Source organism: Lithobates pipiens, unplaced genomic scaffold (genome assembly GCF_037356315.1).
Source record: "Lithobates pipiens isolate NorthernLeopardFrog02 unplaced genomic scaffold, aLitPip1_a1.2 Scaffold_19, whole genome shotgun sequence".
Lineage (NCBI taxonomy): Eukaryota > Metazoa > Chordata > Amphibia > Anura > Ranidae > Lithobates > Lithobates pipiens.
In genome coordinates this window covers 36286149-36312457 of record NW_027507764.1, presented here as the reverse complement: position 1 = coordinate 36312457, position 26309 = coordinate 36286149, and positions in this window count along the sequence as shown.

The following is a 26309-nucleotide window of genomic DNA, read 5'->3' as shown; positions in this document are numbered from 1 at the left end:
AGTCTCAGTCTCTATCACCACTCTCTCTGTCCCCCCTGTCTCTCTATCACCGCTTTCTCTCGCGCTCCCTCTCTGTCTCCCTATCACTGCTCACTCTCTCTCTCTATCACTGCTCTCTCTCTGTCCCCCGTCTCTCTATCACCGCTCTCTCTCTCTGTCCTCCCCCTCTTGTCTCCCTATCACTGCTCACTCTCTCTCTCTCTCTCCATCACTGCTCTCTCTCTATCACCGCTCTTTCACTCTTTCTTTGTCCCCCTGTCTCTCTATCACCTCTCTCTCTCTGTCCTCCCCCTCTTGTCTCTCTATCACTGCTCTCTCTGTCCCCCCCCCCGTCTCTCTATCACCGTTCTCTCTGTCTCTCTATCAGCGCTCTCTCGTTCTCTCTCTGTCCCCCTGTCTCTCTATCACCGCTCTCTCTCTGTCCCCCTGTCTCTCTATCACCGCTCTCTCTCTCTCTGCCCCCTGTCTCTCTATCACTGCTCTCTAGCTCTCTGTCTGTGCCCCAGTCTCTCTATATCACCACTCCCTCTGTCCCCCCTGTCTCCCTATCATCTCCCTCTGTCTCTCTATCACCACTCTTACTGTCCCCCCTGTCTCTCTCTCACTGCTCTCTCGCTTCCTCTCTGCCCCCCGTCTCGCCATCACCGCTCTCTTGCTCTCTCTCTCTCTCTGTCCCCCAGTCTTAGTCTCTATCACCACTTCTCTCTGTCCCCCTGTCTCTCTATCACCGCTTTCTCTCACGCTCCCTCTCTGTCCCCCCTCTGTCTCCCTATCACTGCTCTCTCACTCTCTCTCTCTCTCTGTCCCCCTGTCTCTCTATCACCACTCTCTCTCTCTCTCTCTCTCTCTCTGTCCTCCCCCTCTTGTCTCTCTATCACCGCTCTCTCTGCCCCCCCCCCTGTCTCTCTATCACCGCTCTCTCACTCTCTCTGTCCCCCATCTCTCTATCAACACTCTCTCACTCTCTGTCCCCCTGTCTCTCTATCACCGCTCTCTCTCTCTGTCCCCCGTCTCTCTATCACCGCTCTCTCGCTCTCTGTCCTCCCCCTCTTGTCTCTCTATCACCGCTCTCTCTGTCCCCCTGTCTCTCTATCACCACTCTCTAACTCTCTCTCTGTCCCCCGTCTCTCTATCTCCACTTTCTCGCTCTCTCTCTGTCCCCCCCTCTCTATCACCGCTCTCTCTCTGTCCCCCTGTCTCTCTATCAGCGCTCTCTCTCTGTCCCCCCATCTCTCTATTGCCGCTCTCTCTCTGTCCCCCGTCTCTCTATCACCACTCTCTCGCTCTCTCTCTGCCCCCCTGTCTCTCTATCACCGCTCTCCTCTGTCCCCGTCTCTCTATATCACCACTCCCTCTGTCCCCCCTGTCTCCCTATCACCGCTCTCTCTCTCTGCCCCCCCTCTCTGTCCCCCCTCTGTCTCTCTATCACCACTCTCACTGTCCCCCCTTTCTCTCTCTCACCGCTTCTCGCTTTCTCTCTGCCTCCCGTCTCTCCATCACCGCTCTCTTGCTCTCTCTATCTGTCCCTCAGTCTCAGTCTCTATCACCACTCTCTCTGTCCCCCCTGTCTCTCTATCACCACTCTTTCGCTCTCTCTTTGTCCCCCGTCTCTCTATCACCGCTCTCTCGCTCTCTCTCTCTCATTCCTCCCCCTCTTGCTCTCTATCACCGCTCTCTCTGTCCCCCCGTCTCTCTATCACCGCTCTCTCGCTCTCTCTCTGCCCCCCGTCTCTCTATCACCACTCTCTCGCTCTCTCTCTGCCCCCCTGTCCCTCTATCACTGCTCTCTAGCTCTCTCTCTGTCCCCCAGTCCCTCTATATCACCACTTCCTCTGTCCCCCCTGTCTCCCTATCACCGCTCTCTCTCTGTCCCCCTCTCTCTCTGTCCCCCCTCTGTCTTTCTATCACCGCTCTCTCTCTCTCTGCCCCCCCCCTGTCTCTCTGCCCTCCCCGTCTCTCCATCCCCGCTCTCTCTCTCTCTGTCCCTCAGTCTCAGTCACCACTTTCTCTGTCCCCCCTGTCTCTCTATCACTGCTCTTTAGCTCTCTCTCTGTCCCCGTCTCTCTATCACCGCACTCTCTCTGTCCCCACTGTCTCTCTTTCACCACTCTCTCACTCTCTCTCTGCCCCCCCCATCTCTCTATCACCGCTCTCTCGCACTCTCTATGTTCCCCTGTCTCTCTATCAGTGCTCTCTCGCTCTCTCTCTGTCCCCCCTGTCTCTCTATCACCACTCTCTCTCTGTCACCCTGTCTCTCTATCACTGCTCTCTCACTCTCTCTCTGCCCCCCTGTCTTTCTATCACTGCTCTCTAGCTCTCTCTCTGTCCCCCAGTCTCTCTATATCACCACCCCCTTTGTCCCCCCTGTCTCTCTATCACCGCTCTATCTCTGCCCCCCCTCTCTCTCTGTCCCCCCTCTGTCTCTCTATCACCACTCTCACTGTCCCCCCTGTCTCTCTCTCACTGCTCTCTCGCTTTCTCTTTGCCCCCCCCCCTCTCTCCATCACCGCTCTCTTGCTCTCTCTCTCTTTCCCCCAGTCTCAGTCTCTATCACCACTCTCTCTGTCCCCCCTGTCTCTCTATCACCGCTTTCTCTCGCGCTCCCTCTCTGCCCCCCCCCCCTCTGTCTCCCTATCACTGCTCTCTCACTCTCTCTCTGTCCCCCCTCTGTCTCTCTATCACCGCTCTCTCGCTTTCTCTCTCTCTCTGCCCCCCTCTGTCTCTCTATCACTATCAGAATTCGAAAAGTTTTCAAAAACGATTATAATTTCGTCCAATTTTATTTTTTTACGTTATTTTGGATAGAAATAGACTAGAAATAAAGGAATAGATTTGATTTGATTTTATTCTCTTTGGAAATTGGAAAACTTTTTGAATGCGAAAAGTTTTCGAATTTGAATTTGAAAACGATTCTAATTCGAAAAGTTTTCAAATGTGAAAACAATTCGAATTTCGTCCGAATTTTTTTGCGAAATTCGCATACATCTGAAAAACGAAAATTCGCCCGAACTTAATTTGAAACTAAACGTAGCGCACGTGTTTAGATTTTATTTAAGTCAAATGAATGGCCTGAAGACATTGGAAAAAGGCAAGTATATAAACACAGAGGTGGGTTGGTGGCAGGACTCGGAGTTTGCCTTTAAATTTTAAAAAAAATCATCCTAAAGTAAATTTTTTTCAGTAAATACTGAATTGCCGTCCACATGGAACATTTTAATTTTAATTAAATGTGATTTTTCATCTCACTGACAGGCATCCAGGGCCCGGGTTTTGCTTTTTCCGTTGACGGAGTCAGATCCAATAAAAAAACACTTTTACCGTCTCTAAAGAGCGTTCGTTCTTAACGGCGAACGTTTGAGTGACGGATGAAGACATGCAAAGCAACACTAGGACAAGATTATGTTATAAAGGTAGACAGAATGACATGCTTGGGGATCAATGAGATTCCTGTAATCATTCATTTTCCAATAAAACCGCCGCCGCAATTCTCGGCAGTGCGAGACGCCAAACATCACCGTGATTTTTTTTTTTTTATACAGGATGCCACACATCAAAGAGAGTCCCCGTCACCCCGCACCTGCCTAATGACGTCCATAAAGAACGGCGCTGGAAGGAGACAGCTATTTTATAGACAATTTACCCCCCTACGTTGGTGTCATTATCAGAATTTTTTATTTTTTTTATAGAACTCGTAGATGTCGGCAGACGGTACAGAGACGCTTCCAGGGACGCCTTATGATACAAGATTTACAGCCATAATTACAGCCATAATTACAGCGTAATTCCATAGATTCGCAGACCGCTCAACGATTAGAACACACGTTCCCTACCGGGATTGAGTTGTGAATGTACACTACCGAGCAAATGTGAAGAAATGCTGTAATCGAAGAATGCTTTCGGAAATAGAAGTGTTTATTTTTATAAACAACAATTCTACCAACAAAAAAAAAAAACAATGAAGGTAAATAGTAGGGCTGTTAGGTCCGGTTCACACTGAGGCAGCACGACTTACAGCGCGACTGCCTCAGGCGACTTGCAAAAACGACTTCTGTATAGAAGTCAATGCAAGTCGCCCCCAAAGTCGTACAGGAACCTTTTTCGAAGTCGGAGCGACTTGTGTCACTCCAATGAAACAGTTCCATTGTACAGAACGGGACGCTACTTGTCAGGTGACTAAGTCGCCTGACAAGTCGTCCTAGTGTGAACTGACCCTAACTGATTAAAATTTTTGTGTTCGTCTAATAGATTTTTTTAAAATCGATTAATTTCGATTAATTATAACGCACATAGAGATCCAACTACTTTTAGCTGATCTCCTTGCATTGCAGCTCTGCATTAGTCAGTGGTAAATGTGGTATACACTATATACAATCACCTAACACTAGTTAGTTTCTATACTTGTGCACAATGGAAAATTTCGTTTAGTTTCGGTTCGTTGTCATTCGTAAAATACATCATTTCGTTCTGTTATATTCGTTATGTTACTTTAATACGTTTTCGAATAATTCGATATTATTCGTAGAGTGTCGAATTCATTCGTTCGTATTCGTTAAAATTCGCTATTTATGTATGTATAGACATTCGTGATAATGATTCGTAGTTTGGAAAGTCATTTGTTTATTGAATCTTTTAACACACACAATGACAACGTCTCTTCTCCTCGGCTCAAATACAATACAACGCCCTTCTCACTCAGTTCTCAGGAATGCACTTTGCCAGTAATCCATCCTCCGGCACAAAATTAATTAGCTGATTGGACTATAAGATTTACTTTGAGCTGACCTTTTGTTTCATTAGATCTTTAAAGAATTACCGAATCATGTCAAATTCATTCGTTGTATTTCTTTCGTATTCGTTGTAATTCGTTATTTTTTTATTCGGACATTCAGATGCATCCGAATGTCCGAAAGATGCAAAATTCGGACAAATTTCGATTCGTTACGAAACGAGTTGCACAAGCCTATTAGTTTCCACAATCCATGACTTAACTTCACAGTCCACAAAATACGTTTTAAAATCAAACTGTAGCACTGACGTAAGTCATTTTTTTTTCCACAGTAGCGTGACAATCCCTCCACCTCCGGTCTAACTAATCACTCTCACCTTATGGCATGGACCCCTATGCAAACAGGTGGTCGTGCAAGCGGGTATCAAAAGGGTTAACATGGACCATAAACTTTTCTCACGTCTCCTTAAATCTCAGCAAGGATGCCAGGTCATGGGTAGAAAGAAAAGATCGAAGTGCTCACCGCTTAAATATAAGATTTAATTTTTGTGTTCAAACACAAACTACTCACATAAAGATGATAAAAAGACAGCATGTAAAGCCGACAATCGTGTTAGTTCCGTGGGGCAGCAGCGGGTGACGTCATGCGTAGCTCCTCCCCCGTACGCGTTACGTTCAATCAGAACTTTGACGTCACCGGACTCCCCCTTCCCTTCGTTAGCAGACGGAGGCACTTGGGGAAGGGGGGAGGAGTCCAGTGATGTCGATGTCCGTGATGTCACCGGATCTCCGACGGAACTCCCTGAAGACCCAGAAGCCGGCGGAGAGGTGAGTACCGATCAAAAGTATTTTGATCGATCAAAAAAATGAATTGATTAATCGAGGAATTCATCTTTAATCTCCACAACCCTAGTAAATAGTAGCATTAAATAAATGATAGATAATACAAAAAAATAAAATAACACCCAGTGGTAAATAAAGTGCATATAATCAAAAAAAGTCCAAAGTGAACATATTCATGGCTGAATATATACATACAGTGCTGTAAAAAAGTATTTGCCCCCTTCCTTATTTTTTGGATATTTCTCAGACTTGATTCAGATCTTCAAATACATTTTAATATTACACAAAGATAAACGGAGTAAATCCAAGATGCAGTTTTTAAATTATTATTTCATTTATTAAGGGAAAAAAGCTGTTCAAACTTGCCTGGCCCTATGTGAAAAAGTAATTGCCCCCTCCCATGCTGAATCACAAATGAACTGTGATAAAGCACAATTTTTTGGAAATCTAAGTTAAATTGCACTTGCCGCACCCAGGCCTGATTACTGCCAGACCTGTTGAATCATCAAATAACATAAATATATGCTGTCTGACAAAGTGAAGCAGGCTAACAGATCACAAAAAGCCACACATCATGTCATGATCTAAAAAAAATTCAAGAACAGATTAGGAACAAGGTAATGTTCATTTATTGGTCTAGGAAGGGTTTCAAAGCCATTTCTAAGGCTTTGTATCTCTAGTGAACCACGGGGAGAACCATTATCCATAAATTGGGATAAATTGGAAGAGTGGTGAACCTTCCCAGGGGGTGGCTGACCTACGAAAATTACTCCAAGAGCATGACGACGACTCATCCAGGAGGTCATAAAAGAACCCAGAACAACATCTAAAGAACTGCCGGCCTCACTTGCCTCGGGTAAGATCGGTGTTCATGATCCAACAATAAGAAAGAGACTGGGCAAAAATGGCGTCCATGGGAGATTTCCGAGGCCAAAGTCACCGTTGGCCAAAAAAGAACACAAAGGCTCATCTCACATTTAAACACATTTACCAAAAAACATCTCGATTATCCCCAAGACTTTTAGGCAAATATTCTGTGGACTGATGAGACAAAAATTTTACTTTTTGTAAGGTGTGCGTCCTGTTACATCTGGCATAAAACTAATACAGCATTTCATAACAAGAACATCAAACCAACAATCGGACATGGTGGTGGTGGTAGTGTGATGGTCTAGGGCTGCTTTGCAGCCTCAGGACTGGACAACTTACCATAATTGACGGAACCATGAATTCTGAGCTCTACCAGAACAGTGGCGGCTGGAGCTCAACATTTTTTGGGGGTCACAAACAAACTGAAAAATACTGAAACCGTCAATTGCAGCCTTACTGTGCCCATCAAATGCAGCCACTGTGCCCATCATATGCAACCACTTGTGTCCGTCAAATGCAGCCACTTGTGCCCATCATATGCAGCCACTTGTGCTCATCAAAGGCAGCCACTGTGCCCATCAAATGCAGCCATTGTGCCCATCAAACACAGTTAATTGTGCCCATCATATGCAGCCACTTTTGCCCATCAAATGCAGCCACTTGTGTCCGTCAAATGCAGCTACTTTGTGCCCATCATATGCAGCCACTTGTGTCCGTCAAATGCAGCTACTTGTGCCCATCAAACAAAGTTAATTGTGCCCATCATATGCAGCCACTTTTGCCCATCAAATGCAGCCACTTGTGTCCGTCAAATGCAGCTACTTTGTGCCCATCATATGCAGCCACTTGTGCTCATCAAAGGCAGCCACTGTGCCCATCATATGCAGCCACTTGTGTCCGTCAAATGCAGCTACTTGTTCCCATCATATGCAGCCACTTGTGCTCATCAAAGGCAGCCACTGTGCCCATCAAATGCAGCCATTGTGCCCATCAAACACAGTTAATTGTGCCCATCATATGCAGCCACTTTTGCCCATCAAATGCAGCCACTTGTGTCCGTCAAATGCAGCTACTTTGTGCCCATCATATGCAGCCACTTGTGTCCGTCAAATGCAGCTACTTGTGCCCATCAAACAAAGTTAATTGTGCCCATCATATGCAGCCACTTTTGCCCATCAAATGCAGCCACTTGTGTCCGTCAAATGCAGCTACTTTGTGCCCATCATATGCAGCCACTTGTGTCCGTCAAATGCAGCTACTTGTGCCCATCAAACAAAGTTAATTGTGCCCATCATATGCAGCCACTTTTGCCCATCAAATGCAGCCACTTGTGTCCGTCAAATGCAGCTACTTTGTGCCCATCATATGCAGCCACTTGTGCCCATCAAATGCAGCTACTTGTGCCCATCAAATGCAGCCACTTTTGCCCATCAAATGCAGCCACTTATGCCCGTCATATGCAGCCACTTGTGCCCGTCAAATTCAGCCACTTGTGGGTAATCCAACAACGTTCTTCAATCTTAAAGGTGAATTAATACCTCCCGTGTATATGTAAAAAAAAAGGAAACACCAATAGTGCAATAACATTTGATAAAATGTATTAATAAAAATGTGAAAAGACCCACGGGTATTGCACTCACATGCATGGGGGTCCGCATAGGGGGGAAATGATGGACTGCATTGATGGGCAATGATAGGCTGCACTGATGGGTAAATATACACTGCACTGATGGGCAATAGTACTCTGTACTGATGGACAATGATAGGCTGCACTGATGGCCGCTGATAGGCTAAACTGATGGACACTGCTATGCTGCACTGATAGGCAATGATAGGCTGCACTGATGGGTAATGATAGGCTGCACTGATGGGCAATGATGGGCTGCATTGATTTACAATGACATGCTGCACTAATGGGCAATAACACGCTGCACTGATGGGCAATGATACGCTGCACTGATGTGCAATGATGGACTGCATTGATGGGCAATGATATGCTGCACCGATGGGCACTGATGGGCAATGATAGGCTGCACTGATGGGCAATGATACGCTGCACTGATGGACACTGATACGCTGCACTGATGGGCAATGATGGGCTGCATTGATTGACAATGACATGCTGCACTGACAGGCAATAATACGCTGCACTGATGGGCAATGATACGCTGCACTGATGGGCAATGATACGCTGCACTGATGTGCAATGATGGACTTCATTGATGGGCAATGATATGCTGCACCGATGGGCACTGATGGGCACTGATAGGCTGCACTGATGGGTAATTATACGCTGCACTGATGGGCAATAATACACTGTACTGATGGACAATGATAGGCTGCACTGATGGCCTGTGATAGGCTAAACTGATGGGCACTGATATGCTGCACTGATAGGCAATGATAGGCTGCACTGATGGGCACTGATACCCTGTACTGATGGGCAATGATGTGCTGCATTGATTGGCAATGACATGCTGCACTGATGGGCAATAATACGCTGCACTGATGGGCGCTGATATGCTGCACTGATGGGCAATGATACCCTGCACTGATATGTAATGATGGACTGCGTTGATGGGCAATGATATGCTGCACCAATGGGCACTGATGGGCAATGATAGGCTGCACTGATGGGCAATGATACTCTGCACTGATGGGCACTGATACGCTGCACTGATGGGCAATGATGGACTCCATTTATGGGCAATGATATGCTGCACCGATGGGCAATGATAGGCTGCATTGGTGGGCACTGATAGGCTGCACTGATAGATAATTATACACTGTACTGATGGACAATGATAGGCTGCACTGATGGGCACTGATAGGCTAAACTGATGGGCACTGATATGCTGCACTGATAGGCAATGATAGGCTGCACTGAGGGTAATGATAGGCTGCACTGGTGGGCAATGATATGCTTTATGTTAATATTGTTAAAGTATTTTTGTAACTTAATTCTGCATAAAACATTTATCAGTGTAATTTCATGAGATCATATAAGAGGGTGTGTTTAGGGACGGGGCAGGGTAGGGAGATTAGATTAGATTAGATTAGATTAGAAATTTCTAATCAGACAATGGCAGCTTGATCCTTCTATCAAGCTTTTGCATCAGGTTTCTCCGGGCAGTAGATGGGTGTACCTGGGTGCCACTTAGGGTTGCCTCTTTTTCTTCAAGCCAAACCCAAACACTTTAGCGGCATACAGGCCAAAAAATTTTAAGCATACACTATAGTATTGTAACAGACCTGGGACACCTTTGCGTGCTCCAAAGAGAATAGTAATGAGGCGTGCCTAGTGCCCCCTCACCCTCCTATCAGGCACTGTTCCGATGTGGAAGATGTCCACATCAAAGTAAGCATGATGTATCTTTCATCTGCTGCATTAGGTTTCCTTGGCTGATCACTGTGTCTGCTGTCCTCAGCATTGCCCGTTTATCTGTGATGCTTGGTAACAGCTTGAACAGCACATCTTGAAACCCTAGTCTGTTTTAAAATCTTTGCCTGGGGAAGACCTTTCGGATGCAGTATAACTACCTTGTGCTCAGTCTTGCCATTGTCAGTATTTTTACTGGCAGCCAGTAAAAAAACAGGCACTTTTCTCCTGCCAGTAAGAGGAAAAAGGTTGCCAGTAAAAAATATGGCCGTGGCACTTGGCTCGGAACTGGGCAAGCACAGCTCGGGTCTGGAGTCAGTCAGGACCATCCAAGTACCTGCTACAGTGTGTTCGGGTGGTACCGGCAGGGGGGTGGGGGTCTGGTGGAGACAGTGCCTGAGCATGTTGTGTGATGTTATGGTGCAAGGGAGCCAAGCGGAGTGGCCAGAGCCTCGTGTGTGGGTCTGTGGGACGGGAGCAAGGCAAGCCGGTAGCGGGACTGTCAGTGCTGTTTGGACTCACTACCTTTGAGTTTGTTGCATGACAATTGTGTACCGTTAATATGCAAGACCAGATCCTGGCACACGCCCTTTTGACAAAAATCAGACGCTCGGTTGGCCAACAATCGTACCGTGTGTACTAGGCTAAAGGGTGGTCACACCAAATATTTATTTGATTTTGATTTTTCTTTTGTTTGCTCATTTTGCATTTTGCATGCTTTGCAGGAACACAGGATCCATGCCGTCCCTACTGACAGAACAGCAATCTGCTATTCTGCCTCTGTAACGAACGATCAGGGGGTGCCAGCAGACATCGAGTCCACGGTACCTGCTGATTGGCTACTGTTGTGTATAATCACAGCCAGGGGCGTTGCTAGGTCTACAAAAGATCTGGAGCTAAAGCCCATAGCAGCGTAGTAAAAAAAGTCATACGCTTGGGCAGGCATACACATGTGTATAATATACGTGTGTGTGTGTGTATATATATCCCCAGAGAGCCCCCCACTTACATCAGGGTTCCCAGAGAGTCCCCCCTACATTAGGGTCCCCAGAGAGCCCCCCTTACATCAGGGTTCCCAGAGAGCCCCCCCCTACATTAGGGTCCCCAGAGAGCCCCCCTTGCATCAAGGTCCTCAGAGAGCCCCCCACTTACATCAGGGTTCCCAGAGAGCCCCCCTTACATTAGGGTCTCCAGAGAGCCTCCCCCTTAAATCAGGGTCCCCAGAAAGCCTCCCCTTGCATCAGGGTCCCCTGAAAGCTCCCCCACTTACATCAGGGTCCCCTGAAAGCTCCCCCACTTACATCAGGGTCCCCTGAAAGCTCCCCCACTTACATCAGGGTTCCCAGAGAGCCCCCCTTACATCAGGGTCCCCAGAGAGCCTCCCCCTTAAATCAGCGTCCCCAGAAAGCCTCCCCTTGCATCAGGGTCCCCAGAGAGCCCCCACTTACATCAGGGTCCCCTGAAAGCTCCCCCACTTACATCAGGGTCCCCAGAGAGCCCCCACTTACATCAGGGTCCCCTGAAAGCTCCCCCATTTACATCAGGGTCCCCTGAAAGCTCCCCCACTTACATCAGGGTCCCCAGAGAGCCACCCACTTACATCAGGGTCCTCAGAGAGCCCCCCCTCCCCTTGCCACGCAACCTTAAAGGAGAGAATTATACAAAAAAAAAATGATTAGTTAAACCCAGGTGTGCTTTATTTTACCACTACTATTCCTTTATATTGGCTTTGTAAATTGACAAATGCAGCAATTTAGAAATTGGATGAAAGGTTTTGCACTTTTTGAAAGATAAAAAGTGCATTTTATATACAACTATACAGATTAGAACAAAATGAGGGACAAATGAGGAGGAAAGAGGAGCAGAGGAACTTTGTTTCAAATCAGGGACAGTCCCTCGAAATCAGGGACAGTTGGGAGCTATGACAGCAGGAGCAAGCCAACGGCGGTGTGCATATGCGCCCACTACCCGGAAGTGTGGGATCACTTATATATATGTAGCTGCCATAACCCATTGCAGGACAGCCTTGACTTAATGGGCTTACCGGTTACCTTCTCCTGGTCTGCTGCTCCGCGTCTAGGGGTTCCCAGGGTTGACACCCAACGACTTGTACACTGACACAGATAAAGTCCTTTCAAAAGGTTTTATTTTGCAGTAGAATTTTCACAAAACACAGTCTCTTAGGGAACAGAGGTCAGGGATGAAGAACTCAGGTACCTTGAACTGCAGGTTTAACAAATTTCTACTTCCACCCAGAGAGCACTCTCTTTATTTGTTCGGCAAATCACGATTTTGTCACTGTAGATGTGCCGAATGTAGCTTCAGTGTAACAAACACCCTTGAAATCTCTCATAAAGCTCCGGTGAAAAGGCCTTTTTCCGCAGAGGCTTTGGCACCTTGAGATAGTTCCAAACATCATCTCCGTACCAAGCCTAATGATTTGCCTCAATTACAGTCATAACATCCCTAGGGACATAGGGAAACGCCAACCCGTACTCAGCAGCCACCCTTTTGTGTAACAGTCTCTGTGACCTTGCAAGTTTTGGCAGCCCATGAGCATTTCCTTCTCCAGGTGGTATGGAGGAGTTTGGAGACCGCTGCACCAGCACAGCAGAGCCCCTTTTCAGTGTAGACAACTTCACAGGCTTTGGGAGAGTCGCACTCACCGTGACCAGACCCGCCACGTTCAACACTCCATCCCCAGAAGTCACCTCTAACCAGTCCGTAACATTTGTACAAGTGGCAGCCACATCATCTCCCCTTGTCCACAACAACTCCTCCGAAAATACCCCAAGAATGTCCCCATCTTCCAGATCCGACAATGTCTCTAGCTCTGAATCTCTATATTCCTCTGCCGGCAAATAATTAGACACAGATGTACTCACGGTCAGACTTTTATCCGCAACCGTTTCCTCCCGCTGATCAGATCCGGCTGGACTCGACGGCGGGACCTTGCGCAACTTCTTTGAAGACTTTGTGCACTTTCCTCTTTCCAGTGAAGGCATAGCAATTTCCGAAAAGATGGTAGAAGCAGTGTCCATCTGTTCCAGGATAGTCTCCTCCGCAGTCCCCGCAGTGGAAGTAGCAGAGTTTCTCTCTGGAACATCAACAACAACCGGTGTGACCTTTGTGGAAGGCCTCACCATCGGAGCGGGAACAGCCGATTTGTCTGTTACCATACCTGTGGCCCAGTCCATGCGGTAGGCCCTTGGCGGCCCAATCGGCTGGTCCACCTTGAAGACGTATACTCCACACTTGCCACATCTAGAGAACGGCCGAGGGTTGGCGACCAGGCCATCACACTTTCCGCACAGCATAATCAGGCTATCGATGTCTCCAGCATTGTAGAGCAGGAACCGCCCCTGCGGTAGCAAGCGAATGCCCGTGTCCATAAACACTGACCCGAGTGGGGGTGTTCCTCTGAGACCCCTTCCCAAGGGCATCCTGGGTGCTGGAACAAGTTGCACTCCCAGTACACGGTACATTCCGATTAATTTTTCTTTTCTCCAACTCTGAGAAAGTAAGCTCAGTCCTTCCTTCCGCAACACACACTCACGCGATGCCTCGTGCAGGGAAAAGATCAGCTCAGACTCCTCCCACTGGGCGCTGGTTATTGTAGATTTTCACAGGCTTTCGATACAGGCTCCTCCCATGCTTATGCACCTCAGTGAATGTCTTTCCAAAATGGCGCTGATCTCTGTGGCGCAGTTAAAAAAACACATTCTTCACCCTCTGTTCCAAGGCCTTGCGAGGTAACGGTAAATCCTGGACTACGATCCCCCACGTGTATCTGCCATAACCCATTGCAGGCCTGCTCTCCTGGCCTGCTCCTCCGTGTCTAGGGGTTCCCAGGGTTGATACCCAACGACTTGTACACTGACACAGATAAAGTCCATACCTGTGGCCCAGTCCATGCGGTAGGGGCCTACCGCATGGACTGGGCCACAGGTATGGTAACAGACAAATCGGCTGTTCCCGCTCCGATGGTGAGGCCTTCCACAAAGGTCACACCGGTTGTTGTTGATGTTCCAGAGAGAAACTCTGCTACTTCCACTGCGGGGACTGCGGAGGAGACTATCCTGGAACAGATGGACACTGCTTCTACCATCTTTTCGGAAATTGCTATGCCTTCACTGGAAAGAGGAAAGTGCACAAAGTCTTCAAAGAAGTTGCGCAAGGTCCCGCCGTCGAGTCCAGCCGGATCTGATCAGCGGGAGGAAACGGTTGCGGATAAAAGTCTGACCGTGAGTACATCTGTGTCTAATTATTTGCCGGCAGAGGAATATAGAGATTCAAAAGGTTTTATTTTGCAGTAGAACTTTCACAAAACACAGTCTTTTAGGGAACAGAGGGCACGGGTGAAGAACTCAGGTACCTTGAACTGCAGGTTTAACAAATCTCTACTTGCACCCAGTAGCCACTCGCAGCTGGGCACTTCAAGGCTGAACAGACCTCTAGCCAGAGATCATGGCAGTCAGCACATTGACTCAAAACTTGAACAATCAACTGAAGATGAAAAGGAACCTTTTTCCAACCGTACCTGGAACGTTTCCCGCTTCCTTTGAGGTACTGGAAAAGTGTGAACTCATCAATATCCTTCCCAACTCAGTAACCAGGCACTTCTCCGAAGAGTCCTCCCCCGATCACTTCCACGAGCTGCGGGGTCCCTCCAAGCCGAAAGCACACCTGGACACTTTGAATCCTCCCTCAGTTACAGCGCCTCAGACCAGCAGGTTCCGAGACTTGGGAACAGACAGATCCCTGCCCCAGACCAGACGGGTCTATCAGGGGCCACTGACAGGAACATGCTGTGGGATGTCGAACACCCTGTGACCGGGACCCCTCACGGGGCTACCCCGGTCCTGGAACCAGAACAGACCACACGGGTCTCACAAACAACTCCGGAAACCTGAACACGTGACCCACACCTGTTTAAGTACCCCCTTCCCAGACTCCTCAGCGGGCCCGGCACTCCCGCTGATTGGCTCCGAGAGGGCCATAACCAAACATCCAACCAAGCCTGGTTCTAGTCTGTCATGTGCACCTCACCGCTCACATGATCAGGCAGAACTTCAAACGTGGCCCGGCCAGACTGGTGTCAAGGTCCACCTATACAATTAACCCTCAGAACTGGAGGGTCCTCAGGCAAAAACTAAATTTACAATGCGTGTGACATTTGATCCCAAATGTCATCCGCTACATATATATACCTGATCCGGCGCACAGCAGCCACCTTGTAGCAGTAAAACTGTTATAGGGCAGCAATGAAGTGGTTAAGGTAAAAAAAACTTGTAACTTTAGAACTAGTTTAAAACTTTTATAAAATTTTAGTGATGGAGTTTACATACTCATATGAACAGACTTGTTTGCATACATCAGACAGTCTACGAAACTCTCTCATCTTCTTCTCCTTGGTTCCATCTGCCACCTAAAGGTCACATAACAGGTAGACGTGTCTTCCACCTTCCATGGCTGAACATTGAGATACTGTGTTCTATTTTCTGATGACTTTATATTGCAGTGTTCATGTTGTGTGCTCATTTGAATTCTTATACTATTTATGGCTCATTAACCACTTGCTTACTGGGCACTTAAACCCCCCTCCTGTCCAAAAAAATGTTCAGCCTTGAATGACAATTGCGCGGTCATACAACACTGTACCCAAAATTGTTATCATCCCCCCCCCCCCACAAATAGAGCTTTCTTTTGGTGGTATTTGATCACCTCAGTGGTTTTTATTTTTAAACAAAGTGTGAAAAGACTGAATTTAAAAAAAATATATATATATATATATATATATATATATATATATATATATTTTTTTTTTTATATTTTGTTATACAATTTTGCAAACAGGTAACTTTTCTCCTTCATTGATGTATGCTGACGAGGTGGTACTGATGGGCACCGACAGGTGGCAGTGATAATTTTTCTCCTTCATTGATGCATGCTGATGAGGCGGCACTGATGGGCACCGACAGGTGGCAGTGATAATTTTTCTCCTTCATTGATGTACGCTGATGAGGCGGCACTGATGGGCACCGATAGGTGGCAGTGATAATTTTTCTCCTTCATTGATGTACGCTGATGAGGCGGCACTGATGGGCACCGATAGGTGGCAGTGATAATTTTTCTCCTTCATTGATGTACGCTGATGAGGCGGCACTGATGGGCACCGATAGGTGGCAGTGATAATTTTTCTCCTTCGTTGATGTACGCTGATGAGGCGGCACTGATGGGCACCGATAGGTGGCAGTGATAATTTTTCTCCTTCCTTGATGTACGCTGATGAGGCGGCACTGATGGGCACCGATAGGTGGCAGTGATAATTTTTCTCCTTCATTGATGTACGCTGATGAGGCGGCACTGATGGGCACCGATAGGTGGCAGTGATAATTTTTCTCCTTCCTTGATGTACGCTGATGAGGCGGCACTGATGGGCACCGATAGGTGGCAGTGATAATTTTTCTCCTTCCTTGATGTACGCTGATGAGGCGGCACTGATGGGCACCGATAGGTGGCAGTGATAATTTTTCTCCTTCGTTTATGTACACTGATGAGGCAGCACTGATGGGCACCGATAGGTGGCAGTGATAATTTTTCTCCTTCATTGATGTACGCTGATGAGGCGGCACTGATGGGCACCGATAGGTGGCAGTGATAATTTTTCTCCTTCATTGATGTACACTGATAAGGTGGCACTGATGGGCACCGATAGGTGGCAGTGAGGCAGCACTAATGGGCACCAACAGGTGGCAGTGCTAATTTTTTTCCTTCATTGATGTACACTGATGAAACGGCAATGATGGGCACCGATAGGTGGCAGTGATCATTTTTCTCCTTCATTGATGTACGCTGATGAGGCGGCACTGATGGGCACCGATAGGTGGCAGTGATAATTTTTCTCCTTCATTGATGTACGCTGATGAGGCGGCACTGATGGGCACTGATAGGTGGCAGTGATGGGCACTGATGGGTGGCAATGATGGGCACTGATGGGTGGCAATAATGGGCACTGATCAGCACTATTTGGTTACACTGATAGGCAGCACTGCTAGGTGGCATTGATTGGCACCACTGGTGGGCATTGATAGGTGGCACTGGTGGGCATTGATAGGTGGCACTGGTGGGCACTGGCAGGTGGCACTGGCAGGGGGTACTGGTGACACAGAAGAAGCAGAACTGCCTCTTCCTCTTTGGGACCGATGTCCCTTGCGCATAAGCCGGTGTTCAGCTTTTTTTTTTCAGTGACTTGGTGATCACAGCGCGCCCCGCACGCCCCGCAGGGGGGGGGGGGGGGCGCTCGTGAAAAGGGGAGCCCTGCCGGAAATTCAGGTCCTCGCTGTGGCCGTCATTCTGCTATAGCGTGGATGCCAAGAGGTTAAACTGTTTTCCCGTCTTTTCCAACTGCAGAAAAAGAAACAATTTCCTCCCAGTTGGTTATTTAATGTTCCATGGACAATTAGTCGGTGTGTTAATTAGGTTGTTTATCTTGTAGATAACACACCTGCAGCTAATAGATAAGAGGGAGGGGGGGTAGAGTCGGTGTCATTTCTATATGGAGTGACGAGTATGACAGATGTATGGTTTGAGGAGGTGCTAAGAAAAATGACACGTATGACATTTTCCTTCACTCCTGTGTGCCGTAATTCAATGTAATCATCAGTTTTATATTACAGCATTATGGGCCATGTCCCCCTTCACAACTTGAAGACCAGGCCTTTTTGTGACACTTCTCACATACATGTATGTAGCCATGCCCCCCGTAGGGGTCGTGGTATGTAGTGTGTAGCGGCCACAACCTTTGCTGTGTGGCCTTGACTTGTTGGGCTTACCAGTTACCTTCTCTCGGCCTGCTCTTCCATGTCTAGGGGTTCCCAGGGTTGATACCCAATGACTTGAACACTGACCCAGATGAAGTCCTCTTTAAAAGGTTTTATTTTGCGATAATAACTTCCAAACAACACAGTCTCTTAGGGAACAGAGGGCACGGGTGAAGAACTCAGGCACACTGAACTGCAGGTCTAGCAAAATCTCTAATTCCACCCAGAGAGTAGCCACTCGCAGCTGGGCACTTCAAGGCTGAACAGATCTCTAGCCAGAGATCATGGCAGTCAGCACGTTGACTCAAAACTTGAAACAGTCCCGTGAACGTGGGCAAGTTGTAACTAAAGGTGAACAGGAACCTTTTCCTCAGTACCTGGAACATTTTCCGTCTCCTCAATGGTACTGGAAAAGCGTGAATTTGTCAATGTCCTTCCCAACTCAGTAATCAGGCACTTCCCAGGATGTCACTTTCCGGCCCTCCTCCGAAGACTCCTCCCCCGATCACTTCCATGAGCTGTGGTGTCCCTCCAAGCTGAGAGCACACCCGGACACCTTGAATCCTCCCTCAGTTACTGCGCCTCGGACCAGCCGGGTCCGAGACTCGGGAACAGACGGATCCCTAACCCAGAACAGACGGGTCTATCAAGGGCCTTCCACAGGTACATGTTGCGGGGTAAAGAAAACCCTGTGGCCCGGTCCTGGAACCAGACCAGACCCCACAGGTCTCACGAACTCCTCTCTCCCAAACACGTGTCCCACACCCCTTAAGTACCCCTTCCCAGACTCCTCGGCGGGCCCCGGCACTCCCACTGATTGGTTCAAAGAAGGTCGATACTTAAACATCCAACCAGATTTGGTTCTGGCCTGTCATGTGCACCTCACCGTCCACATGACCAGGCAGAACTTCCAAACATAGCCCTGCCAGACTGGTGTTAAGGCCTACCTACACAATCAACCCTCAGAACCCCTACTGTTCTGAGGTCAAAACTAAATTTACATGCGTGTGACATTTGATCCAAAATGTCATCTGCTACAAGTGGTTCACCTGTCACCCAGCCAGACATCCATCTCTCAGTCACTCAAAGACATAGACCAGTCCATCGCTTTGTTTTGTTTTTTTTATTTGAGGGGATTAAACTTGGATGGGAATTAGGGGGTGCCCAGGAATATTCAGTGCGAACTTGCTTGGGATTTCTATATACACTCTAGTATATACACCTCCATCTTCTCTCCAGCACAAATGCTTGATGCACACCGTTCCTCCTTGCTGCAGACTGTTACTCCACCAGAAAGTGTCCTTATTTTAAAAGTCAGCAGCTGCAGTATTTGTAGCTGCTGACTTAAAAAAAAAAAAAAATTCGCGGAACTCCCTCTTTAATGCCGCGTACACACGTAGCAGACTATCCGGCGGACTTAGTCTGCCGGACTTTCCCGAACGAGCTACCTGCCCACACACGGTACTTTTGCAGCGGACTAAGTACGGCGTACTAAGTCCGCTGTACTTTTGAAATGAACGGACTCACCCACACACACACACACACGGAGGAAAGTCCGCTCATTTTGAGCGCGTCTCCAGGTAGCCGGGGCCAGAGAAGGAGGCGTTGCTGGCCCCGTCACCTGGTATGGACTTAAAGGGGAATCCCTACGCTGAAAAATCGGCATGGGGGTCCCCCTCCTAGGTCCATATCAGACCCTTATCCGAGCACGCTACCCGGCCGGCCAGGAAAGGGGGTGGGGACGAGCGAACCCCAGATAAAATCAATTCTTTGAGGGTCAGTGGGGAAAAAAGCAGCTTATGTGGGTGGTCAGTTTAAGAATGTCTGTCTCTCTTAAGCCTGGTACAAATGTAGGAGCTTGTGAGGAGTTTGCTGTACTAGCCATGCAATGTTAGTACAGCGATCTCCCGACTGAGCCATTGTGTTCTGTCAGGGGGAATCCCACCTGTGCGTATCAGTCAGCGCTCATTCATTGGCTGCAAGTGATGATCAGGTGCCAATCGGCTGCTGGTTTTTCCAGCATGCCTGTTTGACAGAAGCCTGACATTAGCCTGTACACACTGGCCAAATGTTGAAACGTCGGATACTAGCTGATATTTGGCCAGTGTGTACCAGCTTTTACAGTGATAGTCAGAATGCCACCATTACAACTCTGCCAAGTTGACTCCAGAACTATGCAGGCACCATCAAACGGGAGGCCAATCAGCCACAGCTCAAGGAACCCCTAGCAAACTCTGGAGGAATCCTGGGGATCCACAGAACCCTCATTGAGAATGTCGGCTCTAGCCACTTCCAGACCGCCGCACACCAATATACGTCCTAACTTTGAAGAGGAATATCGTTGTTATGGCAGCAGCTAGCTGGCATAACCCCGGTATCCTCTTTTTTTCTGCCGGAGTTCCGGTTTCCGATAATAGTGGTCTTTGCGGCAGATTCGCCGCAAGATCACTTTTATCAGCGGTGGGAGAGGAACTACCGCCACACTCCGGTGCCCTCCGCTGCTTACTGGAGCCGTCGGCAGTGGCGGAGGCGATCGGATCCTCTCACGTCAGTGGCATGGAGATGAGTGAGGGGAAAATGGGCCCCCACCCGTCTCCATACCATTGCAGGGCGGAAGCGACGTCAAAACATAACTTCCGCCGATAGCTCTTAAAGGGACATATTTTTTTGCATTTTTTTTAAATGATAAAATTTTCTTTATTTTTTTATTGTAATTTAGTGTAAATATGAGATCTGCGGTCTTTTTCACCCCAGATCTCATATTTAAGAGGTCCTATTATGCTTTTTTTCTATTATAAGGGATTTTTACATTCCTTGTAATAGGAATAAAAGTGACACATTTTTTTTTTTTTTTAAATGAACAGTGTAAACATAAAAAATAAAAGATAAAATAAATAAGAAAAAAAAAAGTTAAACGCGCCCCGTCCCGCCGAGCTTGCATGCAGAAGCGAACGCATATGTGAGTAGTACCCGCATATGAAAACGTTTTTCAAATAACACCCATGAGGTAACGCCACGATCGGTAGAGCGAGAGCAATAATTCTAGCCCTAGAGCTCCTCTATAACTCAAAACATGCAACCTGTAGAATTTTTTAAACGTCGCCTATGGAGATTTAAAAGGGTAAAAGTTTGTCGCCATCCCACGAGCGGGCGCAATTTTGAAGCGTGACATGTTGGGTATCAATATTTCTCGGCGTAACATTATCTTTCATAATGTAAAAAAATTGGGCTAATTTTACTGTTGTCTTATTTTTTTATTCAAAAATGTGTATTTTTTTCCAAAAAAAGTGCGCTTGTAAGACCGCTGCGCAAATACGGTGTGACAGAAAGTATTGCATTTTATTCTCTAGGGTGTTAGAAAAAAAAATGTATAACGTTTGGGGGTTCTAAGTAATTTTCTAGCAAAAAAAATGTTTTTAACTTGTAAACAACAAATCTCAAAAAGAGGCTCGGTCCTTAAAGTGGTTGTAAACCCTTACAAACCACTTTGACCTACAGGTAAGCCTAGATTAAGGCTTAGGCCGCGTACACACGGGCGGACTGTTCGCCCAACCTTGTCCGCTGAACAGTGTTTGGGCGGACAGTCCGCCCGTGTGTGGGCTTTCAGCGGACAGTTTCAGCGGACAGTTGGACGGACAAAGTCTTTCGGAAATTCCGAAAAACTGTCCGCTGAAACTGTGTTTGAGCGAACAGTCCGCCCGTGTGTGGGCCTGTCCGCTGTACTTTCGAAATGAGCGGACTGTTCCCGCTCGGAAAGTCCGCCCATTTCGAGCGCGTGTACAGGTAGGCGGGGCCCGCGAAGGAGACGTCGCGGGCTCCGCCGCCTGGAATGGGCTTAAAGGGGAACCCCAACGCCGAAAAAAATCGGCGTGGGGGTTCCCCCAAAGTCCACACCAGACCCTTGTCCGAGCACGCTACCCGGCCGGCCAGGAAAGGGGGGCGAGCGAGCGCGCCCCCCCTCCTGAGCCGTACCAGGCCGCGTGCCCTCAACATGGGGGGGTGCCTTGGGGAAGGGGGGGCCGCGCGGCCCCCCCACCCCAAAGCACCTTGTCCCCATGTTGATGAGGACAAGGGCCTCTTCCCGACAACCCTGGCCGTTGGTTGTCGGGGTCTGCGGGCGGGGGGCTTATCGGAATCCGGGAGCCCCCTTTAAGAAGGGGGCCCCCGGATACCGGCCCCCCACCCTATGTGAATGAGTATGGGGTACAATGTACCCCTACCCATTCACCTGTGAAATAAAGTACAAAAAAAAACACAACACAGGGAAAAAATATTTTATTGCACAGCTCCGGGGGGTCTTCCGTCTTCGGGGGTCTTCTCGCCGGACTCCTCCGCTATCTGTGTGTAGCTCTTTTACTAGCGGAGGAGTCCGGCTTTCTTCCTCCCCGCCGCCGGCCTCTTCTCCCGACTTCGGGGGTCTTGTCCCCCTCTTCGGTTCTTCTGCCGGGCCACCGCGCCTTCTTGTAGCTCTTTTACAGGCGGTGGCCCGGTCTTCTGTCGCCGCTGCCTTCCGTTCTTCTGTCGCCGCCTTCGGTTCTTCTGCCGGGCCACCGCGCCTTCTTGTAGCTCTTTTACAGGCGGTGGCCCGGTCTTCTGTCGCCGCTGTCGTCGCCGCCGCCGCCTTCCGTTCTTGTTCTTCTTGTTCTTCTTCTTCTTCTCCTGGAGATGTTGACTCGACGAGCTCTCCGGCCGGAATGCCAGGGACACGCTCCGCTGCCACTTATATAGTGACAATGGGCGGTGTCACATGGTATATGTCACATGGGTTGGTCACATGGTGACCCCGCCCCCTTACGATGTCATAGTCCCCATGTGACATCAACCCATGTGACCAACTCATGTGACATATACCATGTGACACCGCCCCATTGTCACTATATAAGTGACCGCACAGCGCGGCTCTGGCATTCCGGCCGGAGAGCTCGTCGAGTCAACATCTCCAGGAGAAGAAGAAGAAGAACAAGAAGAAGAACAAGAACGGAAGGCGGCGGCGGCGACGACAGCGGCGACAGAAGACCGGGCCACCGCCTGTAAAAGAGCTACAAGAAGGCGCGGTGGCCCGGCAGAAGAACCGAAGGCGGCGACAGAAGAACGGAAGGCAGCGGCGACAGAAGACCGGGCCACCGCCTGTAAAAGAGCTACAAGAAGGCGCGGTGGCCCGGCAGAAGAACCGAAGAGGGGGACAAGACCCCCGAAGTCGGGAGAAGAGGCCGGCGGCGGGGAGGAAGAAAGCCGGACTCCTCCGCTAGTAAAAGAGCTACACACAGATAGCGGAGGAGTCCGGCGAGAAGACCCCCCGGAGCTGTGCAATAAAATATTTTTTCCCTGTGTTGTGTTTTTTTTTGTACTTTATTTCACAGGTGAATGGGTAGGGGTACATTGTACCCCATACTCATTCACATAGGGTGGGGGGCCGGTATCCGGGGGCCCCCTTCTTAAAGGGGGCTCCCGGATTCCGATAAGCCCCCCGCCCGCAGACCCCGACAACCAACGGCCAGGGTTGTCGGGAAGAGGCCCTTGTCCTCATCAACATGGGGACAAGGTGCTTTGGGGTGGGGGGGCCGCGCGGCCCCCCCTTCCCCAAGGCACCCCCCATGTTGAGGGCACGCGGCCTGGTACGGCTCAGGAGGGGGGGCGCGCTCGCTCGCCCCCCTTTCCTGGCCGGCCGGGTAGCGTGCTCGGACAAGGGTCTGGTGTGGACTTTGGGGGAACCCCCACGCCGATTTTTTTCGGCGTTGGGGTTCCCCTTTAAGCCCATTCCAGGCGGCGGAGCCCGCGACGTCTCCTTCGCGGGCCCCGCCTACCTGTACACGCGCTCGAAATGGGCGGATTTGCCTCCTCCTTACGTGGGCGAGTCCGTTCATTTCAAAAGTTGAGCGAACTGTTTGCCCAACCTTGTTCGTCAAACAGTCCGCTCGTGTGTGGGCAAGTCCGCTCATGCAAATTTTGAGCGGACTGTTTGCCGAAACTGTTTGACGAACAAGGTTGGGCAAACAGTCCGTGCGTGTGTACGCGGCCTTACCTGTAGGTCCAAGAAATATCTCCTAAACCTACGCGGTTTAGGAGATATTTGCCAAAAGACAGGCACTGAGCGCGCCGCAGTTAACGGCGATATGCCGCGAGTGCCGGCTCCCTTGCGCATGCGCGGGAGTGACGTCATCGCGGCTCCGACGAATGACAGCGGCGCAGCAACGAGACCCACCGAGAAGATGGAGTCTCCGGACTACAGGGGACAGTGGTGACTTTGCTGACTCCTGTGTCAGGTAAGTGACACATAATGGACTACTATGCGATGCGATGCACAGTAGTCCATTATGCTTTACCTTTGCAGGGAATCAAAGAGGAAGTAAACCCCTAAGGGTTTACTTCCTCTTTAAGTGGCTAGAGTAAAAAAAGCTGAAGAAGGCTGATTTATCATCTGACATTGGGTACACCCAATGTCTTATGAAGATGCTTATCCTGAGATTACATTGGTTTCTAAATTCTAATTTATAGAAGGTGATTGGGGATTGTAATACCATACCTCCCAACATTTTGAGATGGGAATGAGGGACACCTATCAGCAAAAGTATGCAGGCATAAGACACACCCACTGCCACGCCCCCTTAAAGGAGAATTGTACAAAAAAACAAGATTTGCTAAACCCACAAGTGCTTTTTTTTACCCTTAGGCCTCATGCACACGTTTTTACAGCGGCTTTTTTGAGCTTTTTTTGCTGCTTAAGAAGGCAACTCCATGTTATTCAATGGGCTCATACACGCCATGGCATTTTTGAGCTGTAACAGGCATGGTCGTTTTTAAGCTCCAAAAAAAAAAAACAAGGACCAGTGCCTTCAGAGGCTCCAGCACTAGAGCTGTTTTGACGCTGATGCAGAAAAAAGCTCAAAAACGCGCATTAACGCTATACCGACGTTTTTTTAGCGTCAGCGTTTTTAAGCTGTAAAAATGTTTATGTGGGTAATTTGAGAGTGGAAAGTAGCAGAGGGGTGTTCTTTTTTTTTTTTAAACGCGCCTTAGCGTTAACGCTTAAAAACGTTGTTAAACGCGAATTGACGCCAAATCAAAACGCTAATAAAATTGCGTTTTTAACGCTGCTTTTTTTCCCAGGTGTTGTTACTAGCTTTACAGCCCTTTTTTAAAATGTCCGTGTGCATGAAGCCTTACTATTCCTTTATATTGGCTTTTGGAATTTACAAATGCAGCAATTTAGCCACCAGATGAAAGGTTTAGCGCTGGAAAACACTTTTTTGATAGATAAAAAGTGCATTTTTAAAAACATCTATATAGATCAGACCAAAATGAGGGACAAATGAGGAGGAAAGAGGGACGGAGGGACATTGCTCCAAATCAGGGGCAGTCCCTCGAAATCGGGGACAGTTGGGAGCTATGTAATACACTATATAACAAGCATTACACAACTTGAAAAACTTCACCACATACGTATATTATGTGAAGGAATGGCTGTTTTTTGATCTTGTAGGACTTATCAAAGCTTAATATGCATTCAAATATTTCCGTAGTTTTTATTTCCATTTCCGTTACTGCCCTTTCCAGAAAAATATCAAGGGATTTGAATGTGTAAACTCTCTATTTCTATGATGCAGCTTCTAGTTGTGTAAATGTGCTTGCTAGCGCAGTGTATAATCTTCTCGGTTTACTTACGATTCAGCTGTCTTTGCAGATGTCTGGCTGAAGATCCAACACCTCTTCCATGACAGTCATCTAATATTCTGCTTCACCCCCATTCTATTTCTTACCGCGTTATCCGTTTTTCTCATCTATAATCATTGATCTTAAGTTGCACTCACAATATCTTCATCATCAATATCCTCTTCCCTGGTCACCAATTGCCTTGAGGACTTCAATTCCCTTCCCTTATGAAGGACAGGGTCGTCTTTAAGGCAGGGCAAAAGGGGCAGCTGCCCTGGGCCCTGTCATTGTTGTGGGGCCCAAAGCAGCTGCCTCATACTTGCCAACTATCCCAGTTTACATTCCCTTGTCCCTTGAGATTTTAGTCCTGTGCTGTGTCCTAATAGCTGCTGCCCAGCTCTGACCTATTGTTGTGTACAGATGACTCACCTGCAGACCCTGTGTTTACATGTAAATAACCGGCATTCATATGTAAATAGCAGTGACATGCATATGTAATTAGCTGAGGCCAACTGCATTGATATGTAAATAAAGGCAGCATTCATATGTATATCATGCCCCCCTGCAGTGAGGAGATGATGTGCTGAAACCTATAGCAACCAGTGAACAGTATTACTGTACAGTAATCTCTAGCAGCCCATCAACAAGCAGAAATCATGTGCTGTAACCTCTAGCAACTAATCAGTGAGCCTTAAGGAGTGCTGTAACCTCTAGCAACCAGTCAGTAAGCGGTAATGATATGCTGTAACCTCTGGCAACTAATCGCAGTCGCTGCCTGATCTGATACAGTAAAATTATTTTAAGTCTAGCTGCTATTTATTGTATGTCTCAGAGAAGGTGGAGAGTGAAATTGCATGGGGGGAGGGGGGCCCTAAGAAATGTTTTGCCCAGGGCCCAATCAATATTAAAGACAGCCCTGATGAAGGACTGCAATTATTGAGGCTTTCAAATTCTTCAAACCCCTGAAGTACCAAAAAAAACGTATCCTTCTACCCTCTCCCAAAATGACCAGATGACC